The sequence below is a fragment of the Dendrobates tinctorius genome, unplaced genomic scaffold, assembly GCF_039654945.1.
Source record: "Dendrobates tinctorius isolate UK_male_01 unplaced genomic scaffold, ASM3965494v1 ptg000211l, whole genome shotgun sequence".
Taxonomy (NCBI): domain Eukaryota; kingdom Metazoa; phylum Chordata; class Amphibia; order Anura; family Dendrobatidae; genus Dendrobates; species Dendrobates tinctorius.
In genome coordinates, this window is record NW_027361878.1 from 27,115,619 (window position 1) to 27,138,014 (window position 22,396).

At 45.6% G+C, this 22,396-nt stretch overlaps 1 pseudogene; it reads left to right on the forward strand.

The window, feature by feature from the left end:
* Positions 1-14,556: 14,556 nt before the first annotated feature.
* On the forward strand, positions 14,557-21,672 carry LOC141058151 (magnesium transporter NIPA2-like; annotated as a pseudogene).
* The last annotated feature ends 724 nt before the right edge of the window (positions 21,673-22,396 follow it).

Consider the following 22,396-nt stretch of genomic DNA (forward strand, 5'->3'; position numbering starts at 1 on the left):
GCAACATAAAGTGGGACTCGTCCCGGCGTTATTGCATGATGTTATCCTGGGCCGGGATTTTCCCCACTTCTGGCAATTGTGGGAGAATCAGTTGATGCCCTCGGGTAATAGTGTACATGATTCTTCTCCCAGGGCACTTGGGGGTCTCGAACCCCTGGAAGATGTCTCCCCGGAAGACTCGGGGGAAGAGTCTGCGGGAAATGACCTGCAGTTCCCGTTTTCAGTTATGGCGGGTGATACGGAGGAGACCGGGGAAGAGGAGGAGGCCGACAGCCGTCCACCTCCCCGTTTGCCGGATTTAGAAATTCAGAAAGATGACTTCCAAAGCGAGCAAATAAAGGATCCTACCCTTTCTCAGGCTAGGACAAATGTAAAAGTGATAAATGGGGTACCCGTAGAACCTGGCTCTAGGCTGGCATATCCTTACATGGTTCTGGAGAATGATTTACTCTATCAGATAGAGAAAAAGGGGGAAGATACGGTGCAACTATTAGTCGTGCCAAAACCCTACCGGCGGCAGGTGCTGGACCTGGCCCACGGACATGTGATGGGAGGTCACCTGGGAGTCCAGAAAACCACCGAAAGGATATTACACTGTTTTGTTTGGCCAGGCATGCATCACGATATTCGTGTATATTGTGAGTCTTGTCCTGACTGTCAAGCCTCTGCACCTAAGCCCCGGTTCTGTAGCCCTTTGGTACCCCTACCTATTATTGAAGTCCCGTTTGAGAGGATTGGGATGGATTTATTTGGGCCTCTTCCACGGTCTGCACGTGGACACCAACATATCCTGGTCATCTTGGATTATGCCACTCGTTACCCGGAGGCCATCCCTTTGCGTAACACGGCCACCAAGACGATTGCCAAGGAACTGGTGCATGTGTTTAGTCGGGTCGGTATACCAAAACAGATACTCACCGACCAGGGGACCCCCTTTATGTCCAGGGTAATGAAGGAGCTCTGCCGATTGTTACAAATCGAACCGTTACGCACATCCGTGTATCACCCTCAAACAGACGGGTTGGTCGAACGGTTCAATAAAACGCTGAAGCAGATGCTGAGAAAGGTGATAGACAAGGATGGGAAGAACTGGGACTATTTACTTCCGTATTTGCTTTTTGCCATCAGGGAAGTACCCCAGTCTTCCACGGGATTCTCGCCTTTCGAGTTATTGTACGCCCGACGTCCTCACGGACTGTTAGACGTTGCAAAAGAAACCTGAGAGGGTCAGGTCACACCATTTAAAACAGTGATAGATCACGTCACACAAATGCAGGACCGTATTGCGGCTGTTATGCCTATCGTCAAAGAACACATGATACAGGCTCAAGGAGCCCAAAAAAGAATCTATGATAGGGGCGCCAAGATCCGTACGTTTGCACCCGGAGATAGGGTGTTGATCCTGGTCCCCACGGTGGACAGTAAGTTCCTGGCAAAGTGGCAGGGCCCCTTTGAGATTAAGGAAAGAGTTGGTGAAGTAAACTACAAAGTATACCAGGCAGGTAAACGAAAACCTGAACAGATTTATCATGTAAATCTGATAAAACCCTGGAAAGATCGGTCTGCCTTGTCAGCGGAGCTGGCCCGTCCCGTCTGCTCGCATACCGTACCGGAGGTACGGGTTGCAGAGACTCTCTCGGAGCGGCAAAAGACTGAGGTCAGGCAGTTTCTATTTCACAACCAAAAGTTTTTCTCAGAAAAACCCGGGCAGACTACGCTAATGAAACATGACATTGTAACGGAACCTGGTGTCACAGTTCACGTAAAGCCCTACCGAATCCCGGAAGCGCGCCGTGAAGCCGTTTCCCGAGAAGTGAAGGCAATGTTAGAGTTAGGTGTCATTGAGGAATCGCACAGTGCTTGTTCCAGCCCGATTGTGCTAATTCCTAAACCGGACGGCACCATCCGGTTCTGCAATGACTTCAGGAAACTGAATGCGGTCTCAAAATTTGATGCCTACCCTATGACCCGGGTCGACGAGTTAATAGATCGGTTAGGAAAAGCCCGGTATATTACGACCCTAGACCTAACAAAGGGGTATTGGCAGATCCCTCTGCCGGAGGCTGCCAGAGAAAAGACGGCATTTGCTACCCCAGAGGGTCTATTTCAGTATGTGTATATGCCGTTTGGACTGCACGGAGCACCGGCGACCTTCCAGAGACTGATGGATCGAGTCCTGAGGCCACATAGGCAGTACGCTTCGGCCTATTTGGACGACATTGTCATTTACAGCTTGGACTGGGAGACTCATCTCCAGAAAGTACAAGCTGTGATTGACGACCTGTGGGAGGCAGGTCTAACCGCGAACCCCAAGAAATGTCACATCGGGCTACAAGAAGCCCGGTATTTGGGGTATGTAATTGGGAGGGGTGTTGTTAAACCCCAGGTTGATAAGATTCAGGCGGTTCAGGACTGGCCACAACCTGTCAACAAGAAGCAGGTGCAAGCCTTCCTGGGGATCGCCGGCTATTATCGCCTGTTCATACCCAATTTTGCAGCCATCGCTACCCCCCTGACGGATCTTACAAAAGGGAAAGACTCCATCATGATTAAATGGAGTTTAGCGGCTGAAGAAGCCTTCCATAGCCTAAAACGGGCACTTTGCTCTCAGCCCGTACTGGTGACTCCGGACTTCCGCAGCGAGTTTGTGGTACAAACGGATGCCTCTGATACCGGTATCGGGGCCGTACTGTCACAAGTGAAGGACGGAGTGGAACACCCAGTCCTCTATCTCAGCAGGAAGCTGAATAAACACGAGCAAAGGTATGCAGTCGTAGAAAAAGAGTGCCTCGCCATTAAGTGGGCTCTCGAGGCCCTCAAATATTACCTGGTGGGCCGAAAGTTCAGGCTGATCACTGACCATGCCCCTCTCAAGTGGATGCACTTGAACAAGGAACGGAATAGCCGGGTGACCCGGTGGTTCCTTGCACTGCAGGCCTACACTTTTACGGTGGAGCACCGCCCAGGGGTACAGATGGGGAATGCAGATGCCCTGTCCCGAGTGCACTGTTTGGCGGGTGTCATTGCTCGACCGGAGTGGTCTGAGCAGAGGGGGGGGGGATATGTGAGAATCATGTGGGAATAGTGGATGAGGGCAGGTATATCTCGCCCAGATTCCATTCCTATGTGGCCTAGTCTGGTCAGTATCGCACCTGCTTGCTAATGAATAATGGGAGGTGGATATAAAAGGATGCCAGGTGGTTATGTGAGTGTCTCAGCCTGGGAACACAGAGAGCCTGTCTGTGTGAGAGACACACGTGAGTGGAAGCAGTGCCCACGGTAACTGTGGTTTGGCTGGAAGGGAGAAGCCCGCCAGTTGGTAGTTAGGTTGTACTTTGTTTAGTTAGTGCCGGACAGGCCAGGATTTGTTTTATGTTTTATTTCTTTATGCATTGCTTTCACCATTAATAAACCTGACCCAGAGTCAGTTATACCCGAATCCCAGCTCTGCGCCTGAGTTTTATGCTGAACGCACGTGACCTTTGACCCCAGCAAAGGCGATCCCGGAGTGTTTTATCACAATATGTAGTAAGTATGTAGTATATATGTAGTATGTATGAATGTAGTATATATGTAGCATGTATGTAGTATATATGTATGTTGTATGAATGTAGTATATACTGTATGTAGCATGTATGTAGTATGTATGTTGTATGAATGTAATATGTATGTAGTATGTTTTTTTTTTACATTCAACACATTAGCCAGATGATGGGACTACTACTGTCCCATCATTGACTAATGTGTCAATCACTGTCAGTGTAGCAGTCATCGCCCGATGGGACTTGTAGTCCCATCGGACGATGCCTGCACACACACAAGACCCCCGGCAGGCCCGCACAGACCACCAACAGCCGACACAGGCCCCCAGCAGCCGGCAAAGACCACCGACATCCGGCACAGGCCCCCGAGAGGCCCGTACAGACCACCGGCACCCGGCACAGACCACCGACAGCCGGCACAGGCCTCCGAGAGGCCCGTACAGACCACCAGCAACCGGCACAGGCCCCCGGCAGCCAGCACAGACCACCGACAGTCGGCACAGACCCCCGAGAGGCCCGTGCAGGCCACCGGCAGCCGGCACAGGCCCCCGGCAGCCGGCACAGACCACCGACAGCTGTCACAGGCCCCCGAGAGGCCCGTACAGACCACCGGCAGACGGCACAGGCCCCCGGCAACCGGCACAGGCCCCCGAGAGGCCCGTACAGACCACCGGCAGCCGGCACAGGCCCCCGGCAACCGGCACAGGCCCCCGAGAGGCCCGTACAGACCACCGGCAGCCGGCACAGGCCCCCGAGAGGCCCGTACAGACCACCGACAGCCCGCACAGACCCCACCCGCACACACAGACACGCACAGTGTCCTCCCACGCACCGCCCACACTCTTCCCCCCTCCCGAAAGGGGTTTTTTAATTCCCATATTTCTGTCCCATTGACTTTAATGGGACTTCCGGTATCGGAATCGGCGAAACCCGATACTTTTTTGTGTGTCGGGCCAATCCATTCCGATCCGATAGTTTTGAATATCGGATGGTATCGCTCAACCCTAGTAGCATGTATGTAGTATGTAGTATATATATAAGTTGTATGAATGTAGTATATATGTAGTATGTATGTAGTATATATGTATGTTGTATGAATGTAGTATACATGTAGCATGTATGTAGTATATATGTATGTTGTATGAATGTAGTATATATGTAGCATGTATGAAGTATGTAGTATATATGTATGTTGCATGAATGTAGTATATATGTAGTATGTATGTATGTTGTATGAATGTTGTATATATGTAGTATGTATGTAGTATGTATATAGTATGTATATATTTTTTTTTTACATTCAACACATTAGCCGGATGATGGGACTACTACTGTCCCATCATTGGCTAATGTGTCAATCACTTTCAGTGTAGCAGTCATCGCCCGATGGGACTTGTAGTCCCATCGGACAATGCCTGACCACACAAGACCCCCGGCAGGCCCGCACAGACCACTGACAGCCGGCATAGGCCCCCGGCAGCTGGCGCAGACCACCGACAGCCGGCACAGGCCCCAGAGAGGCCCGTACAGACCACCGACAGCCGGCACAGGCCCCCGAGAGGCCCGTATAGACTACCGGCAGCCGGCACAGGCCCCCGGCAGCTGGCACAGACCACCGACAGCCGGCACAGGCCCCCGAGAGGCCCATACAGACCACCCGCAGCCGGCACAGGCCCCCGGCAGCCGGCACAGACCACCGACAGCCGACACAGGCCCCCGAGAGGCCCATACAGACCACCAGCAGCCGGAACAGGCCCCTGGCAGCCAGCACAGGCCCCCAAGAGGACCGTACAGACCACCGACAGCCCGCACAGACCGCACATCATGATGCGCACAGACCGCGCATCATGATGACATCATTTCAGCAGCCAATCACAGCCACAACAGTGGCTCATTGCATTATGGGGACTTCCGATACCGGTATCCGATATTGATAAAATATCGGTACTCGGTATTGGAATTTCGATACAGCGAATATCAGCCAATACCCGATATTTGCAGTATCGGAATGCTCAACACTAGTTACAATACAATTTTGCATAAAATGATTATGTGACTTTCCTCGTTATATTCTATACTCACATTGCGGATTTTGATGCATTTCCGCAGCATTTTTGGACGCGTGGAATTGCATCAAATCCACAGTGTAGTGCACCACCAATGTTAGTCAATGAGAAATTGTGAAGTGGTGCGCACGTGCTGTGGAAAAATAAGCGAGGATTTGCAGCATTTTATTTTTCGCAGCACGTGAATTCTTTTTGCGGATCTGCAGCGTTTCTGCAGCCATTGACTACCATGTAGTCAGGAAAATTCGCAGCAAAACCGCCAGCTTAAAAAATCTGGGGTTTTGCTGCGGAGTTGCGTGCGAGAAACACTGCAGATTGGGAGGAGGAAGAGTGTGTGGGCGGAGACTATGTGTGTGGGTGGAGACTGTATGTGTGCGGTGAATATGTGCTTTTCTGTGTGCGGGTGTTTGTGTGTGTACCCAACTATGCTTGCAACAGTGACAGCGAGCCGATGATGGGACAGTAGTATTCCCATCATCCGGCTACTGTGTCCTGTAAAAAAAATAAAATAAACCAATAATACTCCCTGTTCTGACGTAATCCACTTAATAACGAGTATCCCATGATGAACTCCCGTGTAGAGCTGTCACATCGACAGATATGACTGCTCTCCAGGGGCCTCCGGTGATGCAACAATGGCAGGAATCCTCCTGCAGTGGATCACTCCGCCGTCAGAGGTCACTGGAGTTCATACTGTCACTTGCGGCACCGCTGCACGGGAAAATTCTCATCAATGCCGTAAAGTGAGAGTGTGAACTCCAGTGAACCCTCAGTGATAACACTGCAGAAGCCATTGTCTCCTGTCAGTGTGTCACTGGAGGCCCTGTAGAGAGGTCACATCTCCTGATGTGACAGCTCTATAGGGGAGATCATCATAGGACACTCATTATTAACCCCTCAATAACCGAAGCTTTTTAGATTTTGCGTTTTCTTTTTTCGCTCTACTTCTTCCCAGAGCCATAACTTTTTTAATTTTCCGTCAATATGGCCATGAGAGGGCTTATTTTTTGTGGGATGAGTTGTACTTTTGAAATACATCATTGGTTTTAGTATGTCGTATACTCAAAAATGGGAAAAAAATTCCAAGTGCGGTGAAATTGAAAAAGAAAGAGCAATTTCACACATGTTTTTTGTTTGGCTTTTTTGCTAGGTTCCCTAAATGCTAAAATTGACCTGCCATTACGATTCTCCAGGCCATTATGAGTTCATAGACACCAAACATGTCTAGGTTCTTTTTTTATCTAAGTGATGAAAAAAATTCCTAAGTTTGCTAAAAGAAAAAAAAAACAAATTGCGCCATTTTCCGATACCCGTAGTGTCTCAATTTTTCGTGATCTGGGGTTGGGGCTTATTTTTATGCATGCTGAGCTGACATTTTTAACCCCCTTAGTGAAGGAGCCAATTTGCAGCTTAATGACCAGGCCAATTTTTATAATTCTGACCACTGTCACTTTATGAGGTTATAACTCTGGAACACTTTAGCAGATCCCGCTGATTCTGAGAATGTTTTTTTCGTGACATATTTTACTTCATGTTAGTGGTAAAATTTCTTCGATATGAATAGTGTTAATTTATGAAAAAATGGAAATATGGCGAAAGTTTAAAAAATGTTGCCATTTTCAAACTTTTAATTTTTATGCCCTTAAATCAGAGAGATATGTCACACAAAATACTTAATAAATAACATTTCACACATGTCTAATTTATATCAGCATAATTTTGGAAACAAATTTTTTTATGTTAGGAAGTTATAAGGGTTAAAAGTTGGCCAGCGGTTTCTCATTTTTACAAAACCTTTCTTTTAGGGACACATCACATTTAAAGTCACTTTGAGGGGTCAATGACAGAAATTTTTTTTCCAATAAAGCTAACATTAAATGATTCAGAAATACACTCTACAGTATACATTGTTAATGTGGTAAATGACTATTCTAGCTGCAAACGTCTGGTTTGTAATGAAGTATCTTCATAGTTGTATTTTTTGCTATTGATGAGGCTTTTTCTAGTGTTAGCACCTCTGCAGTATCCATCTTGAGTGGAGGTGTTTTCTCCGACTAGTTATTTATGCTGGTAATTACAACTGGCTGGATATTTTTCAATGATATGATTTTTTCTGTTTTGCTAGTATTATCAGCTCGCTATAGTGAGGTATTGTCATGATCTGCTTAGTTCATGGGATTAGGTAGTTCAGAGGTTAATCTGGACGGCCTCACTCTGAGATTCTGGGAGGCTTTTTATAGCCTCATTGTGGGCTCATTCCTCGTCGCTTATACTCAGATCCTTAGTTGAGTGTTTGTGACCCTGGTGTGCTTTGTGACTGTGATACTTTATGCTTGTTTGGTTTTGATCCAGTTCTGTCCCTTTTATGAGTTCTGCCTGTTCCCTTTGTACTGCGTTGCTATCTCTGTATATGACTCATTGCTTTTGTTCTGACTATTCTCTGCTTGCCTCTCTGGTACTACGCCGCCCTCTGTTTATGACCCCCCCTGCTTGTCTGACCTGAGTTTCCCTAATCTTTACTCCAGGATTCCTGTAATAGAATCCTACAGTCATCTACTGCAGCAGGACGCTAAGCCACGCCCCCTGTGGTCACATGATCTTAGGTCCTTGTACTCTTTACTACCTTTAGTGTCGCAGGTCCTGTTCTGGGAACTTTCCCTGCAGTTTTGGACCCCGGGCCCTCCCGTAGTCTGGGTGAGTGACCCTGCTCAGCCGCGGCAGTCCACCAGCGCTGACAAGATCCTGATAGGTATAGGTCTATACAGAAGAGAGAGTATTATTATGTGTATCATTATCATTTTAGCTATTACTTAATAAAAGTTTTGTTTCTTAGTAAGTTAGTTGTATAGAGGCCCATTTCCAACAACCATCACTCCAGAGTTCTTATGGTACTTTGTATTTGTGAACGGTGTAAGAAGGCTAATGGATGGTTAGAATAACCTTGAAAACCCTTGTGCAAGTATGCTAGCACAGCTGAAAACAGTTTGGCTGATTAGAGAAGCTATAAACCTGACCTTCCTTTGAGCTAGTTGAGATTCTAGAGTATTACATTTGTTGGTTCCATTAAACTCTCAAAATGGTCAGAAAAAAAGAACTTTCATTTGAAACGTGACAGTCTATTCTTGCTCTTAGAAATTAAGGCTATTCCATGCGAGAAATTGCAAAAGAAACTGAAGATTTCCTACAACGGTGTGTACCACTCCCTTCAGAGGAGAGCACAAACAGGCTCTAACCAGAGTAGAAAGAGAAGAGGGTGGCCCCGCTGCACAACTGAGCAACAAGACACTTACATTAGAGTCTGTAGTTTGAGAAATCGACGCCTCACAGGTCCTCAAGTGGCAGCTTCATTTAATAGTACATGCAAAACGCCAGTGTCAACGTCTACAGTGAAGAGGCGACTCCGGGATGCTGGCCTTCAGGGCAAAGTGGCAAAGAAAAAGCCATATTTGAGACTGGCTAATAAAAGGAAAAGATTAATATTGACAAAAGAACACAGACACTTGACAGAGGAAGATTGGAAAAAAGTGTTATGGACAGACGAATCTAAGTTTGAGGTGTTTGGATCACACAGAAGAACATTAGTGAGGTGCAGAACAACTGAAAAGATGCTGGAAGAGTGCCTGACGCCATCTGTCAAGCATGGTGGAGGTAATGTGATGGTCTGGGGTTGCTTTAGTGCTGGTAAAGTGGGAGATTTGTACAAGGTAAAAGGGATTTTGAATAAGGAAGGCTTTCACTCCATTTTGCAACGCCATATCATACCATGTGGACAGCGCTTGATTGGAGCCAATTTCATCCTACAACAGGACAATGACCCAAAGCACACCTCCAAATTATGCAAGAACTATTTAGGGAAGACGCAGGCAGCTGGTATTCTATCTGTAATGGAGTGACCAGCGCAGTCACCAGATTTCAACCTGTTATGAATAGGTCACCGAGGAGGATAGCCGGGGAATAAGCTAGGCAACAGGAAAACCAGAAAGGTTGGTAACTAAGCAGATTGCAGACCCCTAAAACTAACAACACAACTAGAATTAGCCATGGGACGTACCTACGATGCCCTAGACGCCTTGGCACAGCCAAAGAGTTAACTAAGCCTGAAGCAAGAAAGGGGTAAGCTAAACTGCCCTGGAGTAGAACCCCAAAGGAATAGATAGCCCCCAAACATATATTGCCGGTGAGACAAGTTGAGGCACAAACACAGGCAGAAAATAGAGTAAGCAAATGATGGGGCCCAAACTGTGTAGATAGAACAGGACAGGAAAGATACTGTCTGTAATCACGCAAGAAACCCTAAGAAAAATCCAACACGTCTGATATGGAAAAGTACTGAGGCCACACGACCTCTCCCCTAGTAGATCAGCATTCTGGTGTGAACAGGAAGCAAAGCAAAAGATACTGATATAACAGGGGACTAGTAATACTGAACAGACTGACATAAGCTATGGCATATGGAACGGAGTCCAGCACTGGTCCCAGCAGGGAACAATGCTGAACCCACACAGCAAAGCAGAAAGCAGAGAAAGGCAAAAACTGGATCAAATGCAAAAAGATTCCAGCAAACAAATAACTTATCTGAACGATGCAGGACCAAGCAGGGGGCAAGCAGACTTCAAAATGCACAGGAAGAAAACCAAATCACCAGTAACAACTGAGGGAAGCTTGCTGACTTAAATCTTCCCAGTCTATAACACCTGACCTCCAATCATCCTCTTTAGGTAATTGACTTCTGTCAACCCGACCAGCTCCATTACTCGCAGCAACCACCAGAGGGAGCCCAAACTCAGAAGTGAGGTCAAAAGTGTTCACATCAACCCCATTGAGCTGTTGTTGGAGTAGCTTGACCGTATGGTACGCAAAAAGTGCCCATCAAGCCAAACCAACTTGTGAGAGGGGCTTCTGGAAGCATGGGATGAAATTTCTCCAGATTTGCTCAGCAAATTAACTGCTAGAATGCCAAAGGTCTGCAATGCTGGAATTGCTGCAAAGGGAGCATTCTTTGACAAAAGCAAAGTTTGAAAGAGAAAATTATTATTTCAAATAAAAATCTTTTTTTCAAACCTTGTCAATGTCTTGACTAGATTTTAATTTCATTTTGGCAACTCATTTGATTAATAAAAGTATGAGTTTTCATGGAAAGCACAAAATTGTCTGGGTGACCCCAAACCTCTGAATGGTAGTGTATATAGTGAAATTTGTTAGACATTTAAGACACTTTGGGGGATATCAATGGGTTTGGTATATTTTTAACTCATTTTTATATTTTATATTTTTTAGATTTTATTGTTTAATTTTTTTTGCTTTTTCAACATTATTGCTTTGCAAGTAATTTTTTGTTTATATACCTATCTATATCCCACTTTTTCTTTTTCATTTGAGGGAGGTAGTGTTTTATCTGTTGCGATTGTTTGCAAAAAAAAAATTTTGTGCAAGAGATGGGAATTTTGGAGTAATTTTGCTTTCATTTGGTTCTTAAACGTGTGTGTGTGTGAGTCTTGGACATGTCTTATCAATCTAGGGCGGTGTGCCATCTTGTGCAATTCTGACAGTTCTTATTGTACATGTATGACACTTGGGGTGGGGGATATGACCATTGTTAATAATGACCATTTTCGGTCCACTTTGATTGGAAATCTTTCATCTTCCTCAAAAAAAGTCTTCATAAAAAGTAGAACTTGTTTGGTGGCTTCCATTGGTGGAAGTCTTAATCTCTTTTCCTACAGTGGTGGCCTCTGGTAACCTGAGCTGGCCTTGATGCCTCTGAGATACAACCTGCAGGCGACTAAACAGATTCTGGTCTTGTTTTGCTCACCTTCTGCACTCTTAGTTACTTTTTTTTTCTGGTCCCCCCCAGAAATACCTTAGGGATAGACAAGCTCTTCTTCTGAAGGTCCATAGGGTATTTTAGGAATTATTTTCTAAGACTTTTTGTTTGGGTGTGCAAGGAAAAAATATACAACTTTGTCAAAACACAAAAAATTACCGTAATACATTAAAAACTAATTTTTTGTATTTTTTCCCTCTGTTACACCTATATAAAAATTGTTACCTAGGGTCATAGATTTTATTTATTTATTACTTTTATGGCTTGAGGATCAGGAGAAAAATTGACATTGGGTTTTTAACTATATCAAAATTACTTAAACATTCTCAGTTGATTTAATTTTTTCTCTTTCCATGCTTGAGGAAGGGGCTAGGACACGGGGGGGGGGGGTAAACAACAATATGTCAAACCTTGTAATATTTCTGCCTAGAAAAAAAATATTGGTAATAATGAAGAAAACAAATCTGACCAATGAATTAAAGGCAGCAAATTTTTTTTTTGACCAGAAAAATCAACATAAATACCTCCATGTGATCAAACATTTGTGTGCACCATACAGTCTTGGCCAAAAGTTTAGAGAATGACACTAATATTAATTTTTACAAAGTCTACTGCTTCATTTTTCTAATGGCAATTTGCATATACTCCAGAATGTTATAAAGCGTGATCAGCTTAACAGCTATTACTTGCAAAGTCAATATTTGCCTAGAAAATTAACTTTATCCCCAAAACACATTTCAACATCATTGCAGCCCTGCCTTAAAAGGACCAGCTAACATCGTTTCAGTGATTGCTCCATTAACACAGGTGTGGGTGTTGATGAGGACAGGGCTGGAGATCAATCTGTCATGATTAAGTAAGAATGACACCACTGGACACTTTAAAAGGAGGCTGGTGCTTGGCATCATTGTTTCTGTTAACCATGGTTATCTCTAAAGAAACACGTGCAGTCATCATTGCACTGCACAAAACTGGCCTAACAGGGAAGAGTATCGCAGCTAGAAAGATTGCACCTCAGTCAACAATCTATTGCATCATCAAGAACTTCAAGGAGAGAGGTTCCCTTGTTGCCAAAAAGGCTCCAGGGCGCCCAAGCAAGCGCCAGGACCGTCTCTTAAAAGTGTTTCAGCTGCAGGATCGGGCTACCAGCAGTGCAGAGCTTGCTCAGGAATGGCAGCAGGCAGGTGTGAGTGCATCTGCACGCACTGTGAGGTGGAGACTCTTGGAGCAAGGCCTGGTCTCAAGGAGGGCAGCAAAGAAGCTACTTCTCTCCAGAAAAAACATCATGGACAGACTGATATTCTGAAAGAGGTACAGGGAGTGGACTGCTGAGGACTGGGGTTGTCATTTTCTCTGATGAATCCCCTTTTCGATTGTTTGGGACATCTGGAAAACGGCTTATTCGGAGAAGACCAGGTGAGCGCTACCACCAGTCTTGTCTCATGCCATCCTGAAACCATTCATGTGTGGGGTTGCTTCTCAGCCAAGGGAATGGGCTCTCTCTCAGTATTGCCTAAAAACACAGCCATAAATAAAGAATGGTACCAGAATGTCCTCCAAGAGCAACTTCTCCCAACCGTCCAAGAGCAGTTTGGCGATCAACAATGCCTTTTTCAACATGATGGAGCACCTTGCCATAAAGCAAAGGTGATAACTAAATGGCTCAGGGAACAAAACATAGAGATTTTGGAACCATGGCCTGGAAACTCCCCAGATCTTAATCCCATTGAGAACTTGTGGTCAATCATCAAGAGACGGGTGGACAAACAAAAACCTTCAAATTCAGACAAAATAAAAGCATTGATTTTGCAAGAATGGATTGCTATCAGTCAGGATTTGATCCAGAAGTTGATTGAGAGCATGCCAGGGAGAATTGCTGAGGTCCTGAAGAAGAAGGGTCAACACTGGAAATATTGACTTGCTGCATTAACTCATTCTAACTGTCAATATAACCTTTTGTTACTCATAATATGATTGCAATTATATTTCTGTATAGGGCATGTCACACTAAGCGATATTGACTTGTGACGTTATAGCGATATTGCTAGCGATATCGCTGTGTCTGATACTTACCTCCGACCGCTCCCCCGCTGGTTATCGTTGATCGCGCGAGAACGTCCAGGGCTGTTTCTCGTCGTCAGCTTCCTGCGGCGCTTCCTGTGGAGAGACGAGCGACGCGTGGAGCCGGGCGGGAGGACGCAGGATTGCCTGGTGTGACATGTAAGTAGCGACCCCCGTCCCCAGCGATGTCGCTAGTGAGATCTGCCTGTGTGGCAGCTCACTAGCGACCACTTAGCGATGTACCAGCGATCCTGACCGCGTCATATCGCTGGTCCGGATCGCTGGTACATCGCTAAGTGTGACAGTACCTTATGTGATAAAAACATCTGACAAACACATAAAAACCAGAGGGCAGCAGATCATGTGAAAATATAATATTTGTGTCATTCTCTAAACTTTTGGCCATGACTGTATACATGGGTCGGGATCAGACACGTTCCTTTGTGTTGCATACCAGGATTCATTGCCTGTTACAAATCTGCACCTCAATAGGGGATTATACCCCCTACAATGTCTAAGTGGAAATGGTCGTTATTTGCTCTGCTTTATGGATCTATTGTTCTTCATCTTTGCTAATCCCAAGGTCACTGATCCTAAAAAACTCCATTTACCTGCACGAATAGTCAATCGTTATGAACATGCAAAGCTGCGGGAATAGCTGATTTATTTACTAGGATCTGTCACTTGCCATAAATGTATTTGTTTTTATCCTGATGTAAATGCTGCTGTTCTCCTGAATCCGGTATTGTTTTACTTTCGTTCCTACGCCTCTCTGTTCCTGAGATACGGACATTTCTTTTCTGTATAAAAATCTAGTCTTGTTAGACAAGTGGGAGTGGTCCTCCAACTCTTCTGTGTGTGTTCTTGAGGAGCACTCCTGGTTGGCTAAAAAACCCTAGATTTTTATACAGGGAATAGGGAGCCGTATCTCCGGAATGGAGAGGAGAAGGAACAAAAGAAAAACATTGCCCGATTCAGGAGAACAGTGGCGTTTACAGCATATAAAAATAATATTAATATTTCTAGTTTCATTCGCCCAACATAAATAAAATCTGTTTTGGAAATGAAGATCTACACAATAGAGAGGCAATTATGGGGTACATATTTTTCTGGACTTTTTCATTCTTTTAGGGAACACTACACTCAGCTTGACATCTGATCACTGGGAAGGATATCCCAGAGAAGGGGATGATGACCTGATTCATGTTTTGTGACCTTCTGCTTCATTAATGCTCTCTCTCTAAAGGGACACTGGTCATCCTAACCTGCCCTTCATGCCGGGTCACCTGTCAGATTTTAGGGGAAGTTGACTTGTCAGTCTCCGATTATCAGAACCTGACCCTGAATGCAAGTTGGTACTCTTCAGTGCAGTCCAACCATGACTTTCTCATTGGAGTGGCACTGGCGGTCTTCTCCAGCATCCTCATAGGGAGCAGTGTCATCCTGAAAAAGAAAGGTCTTCTTCATCTGTCAGAGCAAGGACAGACGTGTGCAAGTGTGGAAAATGGGGAGCTCCAGTCTATGTGGACTTGGGTTGGATAGACGAGAGGGAAATGTGACCATCCACAGGATAGAGTTAGTGGGGGACTGATCACTAGTTCTCGAAATCTGTGGGGGTCCCTTGTGAAAATGGAGAGGTAGCTCACAAGTGTCACCACTACTCCAGTCACGACTATGGGTGGGTGTCATCTGTCAAATTGATTATTTTGTCTAGGTGCTGGTGGACACGGATACCTTAAAGACTGGTTGTGGTGGTCTGGACGTCTTACAAGTAAGGTTAAAGGGGAAAACACACTTTTTTACATCCCAACTGCAAAAGTTACGCCCTTTTCTAAATCGCCTTCACTAAATGATTTGTCCTTTTGCTTCTATAAAGTCTTTAAGGCCATGTGCACACACTGAGTATTTGGTGAGTTTTTTACCCCAGTATTTGCAAGCCAAAACCAGAAGTGGAACAGTCAGAGGAAAAGCATAATAGAAGTATTTGCACCACTTCTGCATTTTTCACCCACTCCTGGTTTTGGCTTACAAATACTGGGGTAAAAAACTCACCAAATACTCAATGTGTGCTTGTGGCCTAAGTCTATTAGGTAGCTAAATTCTCTGCAAAAAAGTTACAAATCCGCCAGCGCTCCGGGTTCTGATAGCTCTCTGTGCTCCCTTCTCTCTGTGTTAAAAATAGCAGCAGGGAGGAGGTTGTACGTGGATTTCTAGTGTCGCAAGGGAATAAAGCATGTGGTGTGAATTCTCTTGATCTGACTTCTGAGTTGGGGCTCCCTCTGGTGGCTACTACGGGTAGTGGAGCTGGCCAGGTTGACAGAAGTCTGCCACCTGATGACGATGATTGGAAATCAGGGGTTACTGACTGGGAGGATATAATTGAGCAGGCTTTCCTCAGTTGCTGCTAGTGATTGGTTCGTTCTTCCTGTGCATTTTGAGGTTTGCTGTCTTCTGCCTGATCCTGCATTTTTCAGTTAAGTTGTTCATTTGCTAATCCGCCCCATATGTTACAGCTTGTGTCAGTTTGTTCAGTCCCCTGTTATATTAGTCTCTTTTGCTTTGCTGCCAGTTCACACTAGAATGCTGATATAGTAAAGGAGAGGTTGTGAGACCTCAGTGTTTTTTGTACAACAGAAGTGTTGGATTTTTTTAGGGTTTTTGCGTGATTGCAGACAGTGTCTTTCCTTTCCTATCCTATCTAGACAGTTTGGGCCCCATCATTTGCTCAGTCTACTTTCTGCCTGTGTTTGTGCCTCATCTTGTCTCACCAGCAATATATGTTTGGGGGCTATTTCTTTGGGGTTCTACTCCAGGGCAGTTTAGATTTCACTTTTCTTGCATTAAGCTTAGTTAATTCTCCGGCTGTGCCGAGGCATCTAGGGCATTGTAGGTACGCCCCACGGCTACTGCTAGTTGTGTTGTTAGGATTAGGGGTCTGCAATCCTCTAAGTTACCAACCTTTCTGGTTTCCTGGTGGCCTAGCCTATTCCTGCCATCCTCCTCGGTGACCTATTCATAACAATGTGGTGTCTCAAGGATGGCAAAAAAAAATAGCCAGAGGAAAGCATCAAGAATAAACCAATGCAGGTTAGAAGCTGTGTTGCTATATCACCCTGGATACATCCATAGACCTCTTTGCATACTTTTTTTTTCCTGCCATGTAAACGGTATTCATAGTATTTAATTGATTGACATTGTAACACCCCATTTTTAAGTCATGTTCTATACCCACTCTGTTTTGATCTGCTTACACCTGGTGGGTATCGGTGGTACTGCAGGTGGATGAGTATCCAATATGTAATAGTATGATCATATGCCTTGATTTGTTATTACAGTGGGAGGTGTAGAAGCTGCCAACTTTGCTGCGTATGCTTTTGCTCCAGCCACCATTGTCACACCATAGGCCGTGATCAGGGGGAGTCCGGCGGTTGCTGGCCGGTGCTGCGGGTGTCTCTGGTGCCCAGCGGTGCTGCATGTGTGCCCTGTGCTGCCCGGGGCCCTACCGACATTGTGCGACAGGCCAGAGCCCCGGCATTTTCACGGTTCCCCTGTGTGTGCAGTGGTGCCGGTAAAAAATGGCCGCCGGCACTTGCGCAGATGGGATCTCGGGACCCAGCTCTCTCGAGATGAGATTTCAGACACCCAGAGAAACCCAGCAGCAGCACAAGACCCCCGCAGCAACGGCACACATCGGAGCCCCCCCTCATCCTTGAATGCGGCCTTCAGCATCACTCCACGCCTGCCTCCTCCTCCAGCAATGAGCCTGGGACCCCGCTACACTGCAGCCACCAACCCCGATAAGCAATAAGATGCAAGGATTATAAGAGGCAGCACCATTTTATTAAAAAATATTTTTTTATTTTTCGGCTCAAAATTTGTGGTGCGTCTTATAATCCGGAGAGTCTTATAAAGTGAAAAATACAGTAATAGGAAAAAATCTAATCTATTTTTCCTTTTGTAGCACTGTGATGTCCTCCTATCTGTTGGGTGAGAGGCGGAACCTTTTATGGAAGTTGTTGTGTGCTCTCAGTGTTTTGGGAAGCACTGTTCTGGTAATACACTCCCCAGAAGAACAAGAAGTGACCACATTAGAAGAGATGACTTCAACGCTTTAAGACCCAGGTATGGGGGGCGTTCAACAGGAAACTTGTGTAATGGAGCACAAGAGCATGTCTGTATATCCTGCAGAAACCAAATTGGGCCTTCACACATCTCAAAGAAGTCAGGGAAACCTTTTTTAGAAATATAGTATGGTTTATTAAAGTTTGAAAAATATACTGTCTATTTTTCTGTAGAAATCAAAATCAAATCAATATAGTGTGTGACAACAACGCGAGGTACTTGTACGCCATTTTTTAAGGAACTTGGCGGGGAGGTTGTTCTAAACATCTTGGAGAACTAACCTCAGATCTTCTGTGGATGTCACTTTTGTAAATCCTTGTCTCTTCATGTAATCCTAGACAGATGGATGATGTTGGGATGGGGTCGATGTGGAGGTCATTGTCATGATTTCGAGGACTCCTTGTTCTTCTCTACTTTGAAGAATGTTCTTAATGCCTTTGGGGTCGATGTCCTGCTTTAGAATAAATTTGAAATCAGACGTCTCCCTGATGGTATTATATGATGGATCAGCGTCTGCCTGTATTCCTTAGCATTAATTACACCAAGAAATGGCAATCTTGAGGACCGTAGTTGCAGTCAGCAGCCAAGGAAACTTAGTGCAGCAGATGAAAGACACATGATGATTACTTCCCTTCGGGAGGTGTCCAGCAGTGCCATCAGTTTAGCATGGGACCCAGCTAAGCCCATCTACTGTTGAGAGAAGTATGGCCTTGAGTTGGAAGCATCATGGCCAAAAAACATCTGTAACATGGAAATGAGGCACGTGACTCTACTGTCCACGTAAACATAGGAACTAGGATGCAGAAAACTGGCAGCAGGTGATCTGGAGTGAGGAGTCAAAATGTGAAATATTTAGCTGTAACAGAAGACAGTTTGTTTACTAAAGGGCTGGAGAGCGGTACACAGTGACTGCAGGAACAGTGAAGCATTGTGGAGGTTTCTACAAGTTTGGGATGCATTTCGGCAAAGGAATTGAGAATTTGGTCAGGACCAATGGTGTCCTCATGGCAGAGTAATGCATCCAGATACTTATCCATAATGTAATACCATCAGGAGGCATCTGATCATCTCCAAATTTATTCTTCAACGGGAACACCCCAAACATACTGAAATGTCACAAAGAGCCCGAGTCCTAGAAGTGATTATATGAGAACCACAGAGCCCTAATCTCAACATCATCCAGACTGCCTGGAATTACATGTAGAGGCAGAACATCTGTGGTTACTTCTCTCAGATGTTTGGGAAAACTTCTCTTCCAAATTACTTCCCTCCCACTCTCCTTATACCTGACTAGATGGTGGCCTGATTCTAACGCATCGGGTATTCTAGAATATGTATGTAGTTTATTTATGACGATTTAAAGGGAATCTGTCACCCTTTTTTTCGAATATGTCCTGCCGGCACCGCCATCAGGGGCTTATTTACAGCATTCTGTAATGCTGTAGATAAGCCCCCGATGTTACCTGAAAGATAAGAAAAAAAGTTAGATTATACTCACCCCGGCGTCCGGTCCGGTCCGATGGGTGTTGCTGTCCGGTCAGGCCCCTGCCATCTTCAAACGATGCCATCCTCTTCTTTTGTTCCTGTTGTGGCTCCGGCACAGGCGCACTGCTCTGTTGAGGGCAGAGCAGAATACTGCTGTGCGCAGGCGCCGGACCTCTCTGACCTTTCCCGGCACCTGCGTGTTGTGAGTTCATTTTCCCCTTCACCACTCAGGCCCGATGAACTCCCTCTGCTGGTTAAGAAAGGTAGTGAGCCTGATTATCAAACATCTGAGACTAATGATGATGACTGGCTGAGTGGAGTTACTGACTGGATATAAGGCCGCCCACGCCCTTCTGCCCTGCGGGTGATTTCTCTGTGGGATCCTTGGAGTCCAGTCTGAATTCCTGCTCTGCTAAAGCTAAGTTTTCTGCTCTGCCGTTTGCATTTGTGCTTTTTCTTTGTTTTGCTGGATTTCTGCCATTCCCTGCTGGGGTGAGCTAAATTCCTTTAGCTCCGTCTTCAGAAAATACCTGAGTGCTGATTTAGTTTTTGAAGCCTAGCTGCTTCAGGGCCTTTTTCCATATCAGCTTGTTGGCTTATGTTTTTCATAGGGTTTTTGCAGATTGCAGACAGCAACCGTCCTTTCCTGTCCTGTATAGCTAGCTTGGGCCCCATTGTTTGCTCAGCCTATCTTTCTATCTGTGTGAGTGTTTTTTCATCTTGCTTCACCGTCATTATATGTTGGGGGCTGCCTTTTACTTTGGGGTCTGCTCTGGGGCAGTTTAGATTTACTTTTCTGTCTTTAGGCTATTTAGTTCTCCGGCTGTGATCGAGGGGTCTAGGGCACCGTAGGAACCCCCCACGGCTACTGCTAGTTGTGTTGATAGGTTCAGGGGTCTGCAATCTGATAGTTGCCAACTTCTCCGGTTTTCTGGACGTAGCTTCTATTTTTGGGTCTGCCTCCTACGGTGACTCGTTCATAACACCTGCGCACTGCAGTACTCTGCTCTGCCCTCAACAGAGCAGTGCGCCTGTGCCAGAGCCACAACAGGAAGGAAAGAAGAGGACGTCGTTAGAAGATGGGAGGTGCCGACCAGACCGTGACACCCTCCGGACTGAAACGGACGCTGGGGCGAGTGTGAGCGAGATCGCTAGCGCCAGTTGGGATACTTCCGCAGCCAGGAGATGGCATCGCCGGCAGATAACCCACGGCAACCGTCGGGAGATCAGCGGCTAGCGCCGCAGATTTCCCAAAGGTAGCAGTGGCGCACGTTGTTCGTATTCCGTGCCAATTCGCAGCGGGACTGCGCCTGTCGCTTATTGGTCGCTGCCAGCCGGGCACAATCAGCGATGCGGGATTTCCGTTACAGACAGACAGAATTAGACGATTATATAGTAGATGTGAAGTATAATCAGGAGGAGGATGGCAGACCCAGGGAAAGGAAAACTTGTGAATTTTTTTATTTTTGCACTGATCACTAGGCCTCATCTTAGATGTCTACTTCCTGTTGGGCACATGGATATTGGCAGCAATAAACTGACTCAGACCCTGTCTTTGGAAGTTCAGAAGGCTCCTATACAAATCAGGTCACAGGCCACTTTATAGGAGGTGAACTGTGACCTATCGTGAATGGTGAATCCTGGTCTGTACTCTATACAGAAGTGTGTCCTGTCTAATGATAATGAGACTGCTGAAAAGTCATCTTTACAAAACTGTGTGAGGAGTCTAGCATAAGGCATAGAAGTCAGTGTGACAATTCCAAAAGTATGGGGTGCAGTTCATTATTTTTTTCCCATGTCACTCCAAAATTCTGATTTTATGCGACTCGATTGCACAAAGTACAAAATTTTTCTTTGGGGTAGAGGTTTGTCAACACAATGGCCACTTTTGTTTCTTTTTTTTAACCAACAGGCTTCATTGTCTACATCAAAGTGCTGTTCATCTTCTCCCTGGTCCTGATTTTCATTCTCTCGCCCCGTTATGAACACCAAAACATCCTTGTTTACTTGGCAATATGCTCTCTCTTGGGCACCTTCTCAGTTTCATCTGTGAAGGGCCTGGGCATCGCTGTGAATGGTCTTCTCACCGATCCACCAGTTGTCTAACATCCTCTTCCATGGGTCCTCATCTCCATCTTGATCATCTCTGTGGTCACACAAGTGAACTACCTCAACAAATCCCTGGACGTGTTCAACACCTCCTTGGTCTTTCCCATCTAACTACGCCTTATTCACCACCGTGTTTATCACTACGACCCTGATCCTCATTAAAGAATGGGTGTCTATGTCTTCATTGGAAGGCGAAGGTTCAGTCTGCGGGTTCCTCGTGATCATTCTTGGTTTCTTCATGCTCCACGCATTTAATAACCTGGATATAAGTCTTAAAAGTCTAAAGCAACAACTACATCGGGTAGCTTCGGTTTCTACCGAATGGCTGGCCAAGAAAGAAGACAAGATAACCCTCGTACATCACATGGAGACAGAACACACTGGGAACATTTCCAAAGTGTTCATTATTAGTGATGAGCGAGTACACTTGTTGCTCGGGTTTTCCCCGAGCATGCTCAGGTGATCTTGGTGTGCTCGGAGATTTAGTTTCTGTCACCTCAGCTGCATGATTTATGGCAGCTGGACAGCCTGAATACATGTGGAAATTCACTAACAGGCATTCCTCACATGTATTCAGCCTGTCCAGCAGCCACAAATCATGCAGCTACATCGGTAGAAACTAAATCTCCGAGCAAAATACTCGGAGGCCACCCAAGCATGCTTGGGAAAACCTGAGCAATGAGTATACTTGCTCATCAGTATTCATTATCTACACCTAACGAAGACTTGGGGTGTAATTTGTTTGGACTAGTTGACTTGGTGCTGTGGTAAAACTTCAATGACTGGACTCTTCACCCAATGTATGATATCCTCTACTTCCAACATCCTACCTTTTTTAGGCAACCTAATTAGATGTGGATCTTTGGTTACATCTCTGGTCTGTTCCCAAGCACCATATTCCAAAGACATGCAAAAGCCTTCCCTGCCAGAGGGAAAGGCCCAAATGGTTCTGTTATCTGTACATTGTCAAAAACTATTATAGCATTCACCTTGTAGTAATCCTATTGATATTTTGATATTCATTGCCTTCACCCCATCACTGACATCTCTCCATCATTGCCTTCACCCCATCACTGCCGTCTCTCCATCATTGCCTTCACCCCATCACTGACGTCTCTCCATCATTGCCTTCACCCCATCACTGCCGTCTCTCCATCATTGCCTTCACCCCATCACTGCGTCTCTCC